The sequence below is a fragment of the Mercenaria mercenaria genome, chromosome 8 (genome assembly GCF_021730395.1).
Source record: "Mercenaria mercenaria strain notata chromosome 8, MADL_Memer_1, whole genome shotgun sequence".
Classification (NCBI taxonomy): domain Eukaryota; kingdom Metazoa; phylum Mollusca; class Bivalvia; order Venerida; family Veneridae; genus Mercenaria; species Mercenaria mercenaria.
This window is the reverse complement of record NC_069368.1, coordinates 84,293,515-84,304,186: the sequence shown is the minus strand read 5'-3', so window position 1 is coordinate 84,304,186 and position 10,672 is coordinate 84,293,515.

The following is a 10,672-nucleotide window of genomic DNA, read 5'->3' as shown; positions in this document are numbered from 1 at the left end:
TTTCAGAACTTCGGCAAACACAATCTCTTTCTCTCTTCAAAAAGAAAACTAAAAACATTAATGGACCGAACGGCAACCGAAGCTTCTCATTCGATTTGACATTCATAGATCGGCCCGACTCTGCATCTGGTAGGCAATGAAGCCGGTGCGGTGAATTATTTTGCCCGTCCAATCTTGTACAATAGAGACTCTTCATGCTAAGATGATGTGCTTGCTTGACTCAGATATATGAGACGCCATATGTTCTTTGAATGATCGTCCGATCTATCTTGTTCAATGGTGTACTCGAGATACTTCATGCTAAGATGATGTCCTTCTTTGACTGAGATATATTAGATACTACATATGCTTTGAATGAACGTCCGATCTATCTTGTTCAATAGAGACACTTCATGCCTGTTGGTTCTTTTTACAATTAGAGAAAATGATGTGCTTGCTTGACTGAAATATATTTCGAGCCTGTCCATTCTAAGATGGTGTGCTCGCTTGACTGAGATATATGAGTCAATGAATGTGATTTGATAGAACGTCAGATCTTGTACAATTGAGACACTTCATGCTTAGATGAAGTGCTTGCTTGATTGAGATATATGAGACACTACATTTGCTTTGAATGAACGTCCGATCTATCTTGTTCAATGGTGTCAGTAAGACACTTCATGCTAAGATGATGGCTTGCTTGACTGAGATATATGATACTAAATGTGCTTTGAACAAGCGTCCGATCTATCTTGTTCAATGGTGTCACTGAGACACTTCATGCCTTAGACAAAATAATCTCAAACCAGGACCAGACACACAAAGAGCCGATATCACTTTGGATGCCTCCTATCATTGTTTAAAAATTAGACGTTAGAGTTCGAATTCAAATCTGTATCCTTTGTTCTACATAGTTGTGTATCATATCAAATGTAGTGTTGGACGTCTTGTACTCCAAAAGTAAGATGTGGACACATAACGAAAGTGCCCAATATGAAGATATGTAGTGTATTAGTGAAAGGTCGTATCAAAGCATGTCGGTCCTAGATATGTCAAATTAACACTTGCACACACAATGATTTTGGTTTTAGTTATTTATTGATTGACGATCAGACAAATCAGAACCTAGATTGGGCTGAAACAGTCCTCCAGGTAGTCCTTTAGAAGATCAGGTAATGGTAGCTTGTCAATATCAGATGATTTATCAAGATACAACGGCTTGTTCATTGTTACTCTGATGATAACTTCGCTTAAGGTGTAACAGTTTGTTCAAAATCTGTAGATATTATAACCCTTGAAAAAAGTACAGTCAAATACATGGTGAATAAACACATTGAACTTTGTTGTAGGTGATTTTAATATTACTGTGTACTTGATGTGATCGCATTTATCCCCAACATTGAACATGACAAAGGATCCAATAGTCGAGGCAGAAAATATTTCATGTGCTTCTTTCCTCAATCTTCTCTTCATGGCTGTCTTTTGCTCGTGTCTCAGGTAATCGATTGGCATATTGAAAAAACTTATCAGTTTTAACAGTCATCATCGCTTTGGGGTTCGTCTTGAATTACAATCGGTTGTTTCACTTCATCGGGAAGTAGAAAGCAACATCTGACACTTATATTTACCAGCTATGATTCATTTTTCTCCTTTAAGTCCCAAGAAGGGCAGCACATTATATGCGTAGAGTTTGTCTAATACTGTGCGCATCAGCAATATGACTTTGTTATCATGATGCAACACTATACCAGCTGTGTCATTTTCTAAGATTTTTCGTCCATCCGTAACAGTGGCCTTACGACACTTGCACTCTTACGAAACAAGTACCATATTAAATCCGGCTTTCAAAAGATTCAGGTCGTGTTTTTCTGTGCATGTATATGCAACATAACGTTCAAGCGAAGATCGGGCTGTTGTTTCCAGTGTATCGCTGCTAGAGTTACGAAAGACAGGAATTTTGTACAACATATTTCACGTGTGTTCAACAAGGATGTGAGTACAAAATAAACAATGTTACGCATATATATGTATGTTATAACTATTTTTTTAAATATGACCAAACACATCGGCAACGCATAATATTCAATTTTCCTATCCTATTTCGATACAGCAATACAGCAATTTGATGACGTGTCCATCAAAACATGAGTCGATGTACGTCCATTCATCATGATACAATTATCTTATTTTCGCATTCATTTCTCTTACGCACACATGGGTTGACCCATTCTTGAACTCTATGTCATGTTCAAGCTTCATATCACGTATTTTGGACTTTCGTAATACCCAAAGCTCTTCATTCAAGAAATCAGGCAAGCTCAAAGGCGTGAGATTCTTTCCATAACGTTGGACCATTATGGAACACAGCTTATTCACCGTTGAGTCCAAAAAGAAACAACATTAGTCAAGCCTTTCATAGCTCATCACTATGAAAAAAGCAGTAGCAGCCATGTCACTGGCACATCTATCCGAGAAGAAAATGTGGCACCGTGTAAAACTTTGTACAGTTTTCTTCTTTCATGAGCAAAAAAGTCAGCTCCGTTTTTGTCAAAGTCGTTGAATTTCATCTTCAATTCTTTGATTCCTTCATCTTCTGAGCAAGACAGAGAGTATTTCTTCAATGCATGCACAACATATGATAAGAATGAAGCGTTTAGACATGTCAGTATTCTCATTGTTAGTAGTATGTGTCATATCAAACAAGAAGTAGTGATTTCCCTGTGTGTAATTCAAGAAGTAGTGATTTTCCTGTGAGTGTCTTATTAAAGTCCAGGTAGTGATTTTCGTGTGTGTGCAATATTTATCACGTGACCATGTAGTGATATTCAGGTGAAAATTAAAATCTTTCTATTGATCATTTTCAAGACGAATCGCCCACAATGGTTACATTTAATGCTTATTCAGTGCAGTGTTGAATTTATACACGTCTACGTTGATCGGAAGGTACTGTAATCATATTCCGGTTAGAAGTTGGTGTAGTGACTTTTCTCCATAAACACGTGTGTGTGTGTGTGTGTGTGTGTGTGTGTGTGTGTGTGTGTGTGTGTGCGTGTGGACTTGTTTGTGGTGGAATGTCGCTACATTTGAGCGCATACACACCAACAACCTCGCTACAATTTGGACACTCGCTACGTTTTTTCTGTAGCGACTTTTAGAAACCTGGCAAAATACTTCTTTTCATCAAAACTTTCATTAAAAATAAAATTCAGCTCATGTGTCATTTGCCGGAGTGTGTCGAAAAATTTTGCGCACAGATTTTGGGTCATTTTTAAGCCAAACACACTTTACTCCATTTCCGGTATGACGCATGCGCAGTAGACCCGTAATAAAAACATGGCGGCGATTGTTGTTAGAGACCAAGGTCAGGTCAGTACACATCGTAACAATTATTACAACATATAACAGAGAAAAATCACTGTGAAAATTAAAAAAAAGGGGTTATAAGGGCAGATGTACATGCACAGTGTTTGAATCCGCAGTACACTACAACATGTTTTACAAATGATGATTCAAAGAAAACTGAACAAAACAAATACAGTATTCTATTTCGAGCCTAAGAGTAGCCATTGATGATGTCAACTTCATTTTATTTACAAACGGATTTGCCAAAGGGTGTTGTTTTTTTTTTTCAAGGAACACAACGACTTGAAACATTAATGATTAAATAGATTTAATACAGAAAAAAAAACGCACGGTATACCGGATTGATAACATGTTATGATGTTCATTAGAAAGCTCTGATGTTAACGAAAAAGAAACCTGATAGACGATTCTGTTACTGCTTTAGAAACAACATCACTCTGAGCAAAGAATATTTTATTACAAGTTGAAGCAACAGTGAAGGAGTATAGTGTCCAGCAACATGTGATGACAACGATATAGTACAAAAGTCAGTGCAGTCAAAAGCGGAAATGATACGGACTCATCTTGGCAGACATGTTTAAATTTGGACATCAAAACTTTGACAAGGAGAAACGAATCATTTATGATTTTCTTTTTATTAATATTGGAACGTAGATGTTAGATTCTGGGAGGTAGTCGTACACTTCAAGCAATAAGTCTACAGTAGGCATGTTAACTGTTGTGCCTTCCGTTTCGGATAATGGCCATTGTGGACATGGTACAGTATAATTTCACTTGCTTATATTTATTAGATGAAAAAACTTGCACAGCATCAAGTTTATTTTGTCCAGATGTTATTCTGCTTACTTCTATCAAAGAGCTATAAAAAAATATGAAGTGGCTATAGGTAGCTAGCTAAAAATATTCAACTCGGAGATGTTTATAATATTCTCACTACCGACATTATCAGGCTGGTAACATTGCCCGATCGGGCTTTCGACAATAAAACTAATATTTCTTGAAAAATAATGAAGATATTTCTTTCAAACTTGGTCCATTTATTAAGCATTACGTATGATACAAATTAAAATAAAAATAACTTGGTTGCCTTCAGTTTTGGTAGAATTATTTCCCCTTTTCAGATTTTTATGACGCATAATTTCTGAAATCCAAAAACATATGTTCTAATGCTAAGTTTAAAACAAAAAAGGGTTCAATGGCTTTTTTATGCTCTAAATTATTGCGCTAGTACATGAATGTATATATTTTATTGTGCTTTCACTTACAACATTGTAAAAAATGTTAGTTGCAAAAAAAGTGTTAGTACATCTGCACAAGAAACAAATTATTCACACTAAATATATAGAATAAAAGTATTGGCGCACAAGTTTGGAGCAATAGAAAGCCATTGAACCTTTTTCCGTTAAACATTGCATTAAAAACTATTTTTTGGGGGGCTTCAAAAATTATGCATCATAAAAATCTGAAAAAGGGAAGTAACTCTAACAAAACTGAAGGCAACAAAGGTATTTCTATCTTAACATGCATCATATGTTATGCTTAATAAATAGACCAAATTTGAAAGAATTATCTTCATTATTTTTCAAGAAATATTAGTTTTTATGTCGAAAGCCCGATCGGGCAATGTTACCAGCCTGATTATAGGTTAAATCCCGTTTTCCGGTATTAACCACCAATAAACGCCCATTCCCGGTTTTATGGTGAGTGGGTATCAGCCATTATGCTACATGGCGGTAGTGTTTACAGGGTTTTATTTCGGCCGTTTTTATATTCGGCTATATACCCAATGCCAAAAAGTATGTATTTTTCCCAAAATGAGTGCAAAAAATCCCAATCTACATTCTGAAAAAAAAATCATCAATATTGCATATAAATTGACCAAATTACGGACAATTTTGTAACACAGGCACCAGTATCGGACCTGGGACAAAGAATATGGCCTTGTTTTCATCCTAAATGAGTTCAAAATGAAAAATGTGTAATGAAATATGACCCCCACTGCAAATGATACATATGTCTACTGAAGGCCAGAATCTCGAGAATCGAGCCTGGGAGCAATGGGTTCACTTCCCGGGCCATTGTGAAATAAAAAGGGGTGTCATATTTCATTACACATTTTTCATTTTGAACTCATTTAGGATGAAAACAAGGCCATATTCTTGGTCCCAGGTCCGATACTGGTGCCTGTGTTTTGTAATGGAAGTATGTTAAAGAGGTTCTACAATGTGAAACATGCTTAAACATATTCTTACTATATCCTATGGGACTATATATTTCCCAGTTTGGAACATTTTCGCGTCAAAATTCCCAGTTTTTGGGGGTATAGGCTATGTTCCCAAATTAGCTAGAAAAAACCCTGGTTTAAACTTTTAAACAAAGAAAATGATTTTATAAAAAAGTATTGCAGATTAAACATTCTTGTAATTGAGATGTAGTAAAAATAGCCTCAAAGTCTACTTTATATTTGAAATTTTATCTTTTATTCTACACTGCTGCTTCCGTGGCTCAATACCAAAAGTGTGAAATTATTCACATTTTTCAAGGTAAACAGATTATTTTGGGAAAAAAATTGTTGCCGAGGTCGTAGAATAGTATTTCCATTATGAGAAAGTAAGAACTTTCCTAAATCCCTATCTTCTGGCAAAAATAATTGCTAATATTTGACACGGTCTTTATATCGGTTTATCGCACCAGCTCCCCTGACCCTATTTACGCAAATACCGATAAACGGGATTTATGTCATAAATGTGTGTTACACACAAGCTTCTAATTGGTACCCCTGTCTGCAATATTTTGTCCGCCATTGTAGCTGTCACCATATCAGGGTACTCTTCATTCTGAAAACCAATAGATGTTATAGAATCATTTATAAATTTACCTTTTCTGCAAACATAATCCTTCTAAGGTAGGATTTTATGAATTTTATCAAAAATGGTTATGTTTATGATTAAAATTTAAATTTATAATAGTAAAATTTTAATCTTTATTTTCAACTCAAATTCATTAGTATGAGTGTTAAGTAACAGATATAAGCGTGACCTGTATTCTAACACCTCATTTGTAGACGGATATACAACAGTTTATTGTCTTGAGGCCCTGTATTGCATAAATTAAAATTGTGTTGTTTTAAACCATCATATTCTTTGAAGTCAAGTTTTGTAAACAGTAAAAGATTGAACAAGGGGATGGATACTAAAGTTAAAATGCTAATACATACATCTACAGAGCTCTTAACTTAGAAGGTAAAACACAAATTTGAAACAAATTCAAACAGATGACCATCTGAGTAATCGGCCATCTGTGTCCTTATCTACCACCTAACGGAACAAAACATGACATCTTTCTAGAAACTGAAGAAATATTTAATAATAGTAGTCGGTTTCTTTTTAATAATAAGTTAGATGCAAATGGCAATCATGACTCTTTGTATTGTTTGATAGTCAATCATATCCCTGTGGTGACTGCTATATGTCGTTTTTTGTATTATCGCTTCTTCAGGTTTCAGGGCAAAGGCTCGACAGATAAAGGGCATTCACGGGACGTTTAAATTACTGCTTACACTGATGTTTACGAATAGAATATTAAATTTTCATGTTTTCGTCCATAAAGGTCTTTGCTAATGTTAATGTACCTTATTTTTTTAAAGATGCTTATATTCAGCGAAGATGACCCTTTATCCGCATCTTCAAAGCATGCCTGAAATCTATTTAATATCGTTTCTTAACAGTTAAGATCAAAATTCTTAATTTTGTATAATCATATAGTATTCAATTATTCATAATTAAAATGCAGACGCTGTTCTTAATTTCAACGCTTGTTAAGTTCGGCTTCAAACCTAAGTGATTTATAATAGCAGTCGATACCACTGCCACCAGATCAATGTACATGTTATACCTTATCCCTAAGATTGCTATGATCTTCAAAAAGCCTTTCATATTACAAGATCTGTCAAATTGGCAATGGTTTGATGGAGACGAGTAAAAATGATATTATTGTTCTAATCCATGTAATGAGTTTTCTTCTTGTATAAGTCAATACATGCACATTTGCCTGTATGTGTAGTACAAACCAACCTATAAAAAAGCAAGTTTATGCGACTGATATGCTGTGAAATGATGCAAACAATCAACATTCCATATAGGTTTAACAAAAACATTCGTACGCCCGCCTGTTTAGCATAATAGAGTGAGCGCAGATCTACAGATCTCGGGCTCATGAGTTCGATCTTCAAGCGGGACGTATGTTCTCCGTGGCGATTCGATAAATGGCATTGTGTTTTTCCACCTCTGATTCATGTTGGGGAATTGTCAGTTACTTTCGGACTTGTGCCGAAACCAGAAGCATCGATTAGGTTAACTGTCCGCTGTTACATAACTTAAATACAGTTGCAAAACGGCGTTAAACCCAAAACAAACACACAAACATTCTTAAGGTAATTCTGCACGTTTGATATACCGGAAGTGATGGCGTACCGTTATTTATCCGGAAAACGTATAATAAAGCCTGGATTCGGCGTACGGAAATGAAAATAATTTTCTGATTTAATCGAAACCTGTGAGTAAATTTATCACAATTGCACTGTTGCTATATTACTAAAGTCAAAATATGATATCAAAATATATGACACGTTAAAAAATTTAAAAAATGTCTTAAAATTAGCGTGAAATGTACGGTTTACTTTAATATTGGTCAATTATCTAAAAAATGAGCACATGGACCTATACATTTTATTTCACCAAATTATAGGCCATATATTTATTTACAACTGTGAGAAGTTTCATCAAAATCTACATTGTAGAAAAATGTCTATTCGTGAAAATGTTATGAAAGTTATGATTTCCCCATAGACTCCCATTATGAAGTATTGCGTGAGGTCCAAATTTTTCAAATCAGTCTTAGACTAGCAAAAAATCAAGCACACGACCCTATCTTTTTTATTTGCTGAATTTTCTAGGTATATTCTGAAGATTTGAAAAATCAGAGTTTAATCAAATTCTACATTGTAGAAAACATTTCGATCCAAACCTACAGAACTACATTAATGGCAGATGTACAGTATACAACAAAACATGCGCAAATTAATATATTTAAAATATTCACTCTAGATCATTTACTGTGAGTGTTTAGTTTATTATTTAAACTGAATATAATTTCTTAATTTACATTGTAATTTCAACGCTTGTTAAGTTCGGCTTCAAACCTAAGTGATTTATAATAGCAGTCGATACCACTGCCACCAGATCAATGTACATGTTATACCTTATCCCTAAGATTACTATGAGAAAAATTGTACATCGCATTTCACACCTAGAATGCATGGGTTCTATAAAATTATTGAACAAGTTGTAATTTACAATCTGCAGCTACATTGTATGTAGTAGCATTTAAGTTATTTTTTTTAAAAGAAAAAAATAATTACTGATGAATAATACGAACAATAGACAAATAGGTAGTTTTTCTTACTGATTCTGTTGTGTGGAAATCGTTACAACCTTGTCAGTTTGGGTTCGATTATTAGTTCCGCCAGAAATTACGTCTGTAAAACTCAATTTGGTAATGATGTTAAATAATTTTATTTCAATTTTATCAAATTATGGGTGGTCATTTTAACATATTCCATCATAAACTTTCTGGTGTGAAATAAGTAGTATGTAAGGAAATGAAACACAGGAAAATGTCCTCATAATATCATGGCACATTTTTGAGATATTGAATCTGGTATTCTGAAGTAACTCTAATAAATATTGGAGCCGTTATTGTGGATCATATGCTGAATTGGTCAATTACTAGTATGCTATAGTATGAATGTTTGCTTTGAATATCAGAAAAAGATATTTTAAGATTTCTAGCAAGTACTGGCTGGCTACGTTTAGTATTCGAGCAATTTTGTAAAAACCGATGTGGTGTCAAAATTCAGGACATAGGTGTTAAACCGGCCTCCAGAAAAATAGAATTTCTAACCAAATTGATGCATACGTTTTTCTAAAACAAACTTGTCGGCATTTACGTTAAAAGGGGTTGAACACCAAACATGTGTATTTGAAAGTCAGAAACGAGAAAAAAACATTAATAGGGGATCGTAAACAGAAAGTATATTCTTATTGCTACTGCAGATAGGTGGGGTACTTGTTATCATCAATATTTGCTCGAAATTCATAAACAGGTATAGCAATTATTATTTATAAAAAATTCTTGAACTGCATTATTATGTAATGCTTGCATGCTGATAAAGAATGATACTATTATTTTGTTTAATTAATTTTATTTAAGATACATTTGCAATACTTTGATTAAAATCTTTGAAGCTGCCCTTGAATATCACCTAATTTCCAGAGTTTTACAGGACTTTTTTCCTGTATTTTATAAGTAACTAAGGCCTAAAAAAACTTTTGTTTCCGGTAACATGCTCAAAACAATAGGGTAGGTAGGTCGGGGTTGTTTTTTGTTTTTGTTTTTTTTTGTATTAAGGGAGACTTTTCGGAAATTATTTTTGTGTAAAAAAATGAATACAAATAAGGGGGTTATGCCTTTAGAGCATCAGTAAGTTGATTTCTAATATCACTGACCATGTTTAAAGCATAAAAAGTGCAGAAAAATTATCCTCCATGGCCATAAAAACATTTAGGGGCGGGCCAAAAATTGAGGGTAGATCGGGATACCGGAAACAAACAATTTTTTTACGCCTAAAGATTATAAATCATCAATAAAACTTTATATTGGAATAAGTGTAAGGCTCTGGCATTATTTCTAGTAAAATCGTTGTCTAGCCTAAGTTTGTGGATAGTTCAAGTTCGTGGATTCCCTATTACATATGATGTCACACTCCAGCCTTGGCGCACGCGCGCACTAACCAACCGGAAACCGGAAGTAAACAAACCTTTGTCAACAACCAAAAAAAAAAAGTCAAAATATGCGGTTTAAACAGGTAAGAACACCAATAAAACCCCAAGCATACAGAAATACCTTATATTCAAATTTTACTAATCCCAAATAACTCCCTTAAATACCTTAGAATGACAGGTATCAACTCGTCTGCTTTGTTTACATTTTAACTTGACAGCCTCGTTTGGGGTTTTCATTACATTTAGGCCAAGGTTATTTTATTATGTGTTGATTAGTCCAGAAACCTTACGGGTCCATTTTTACCAAAAAGATAACAATCTTTTTTTTTTATTTTAGATAAATCCTCGTCCTTTGAAGCAGATATACCGCCTCTACTCACCTACTGCCATGCACAATGCCTACAAATATATAAAAGATGAAAATGTCTCAGTGTGTAGAGCTGCTAAGATTTTTGGAGTGCCTGAGCAGACCCTTAGGGACAGAATAC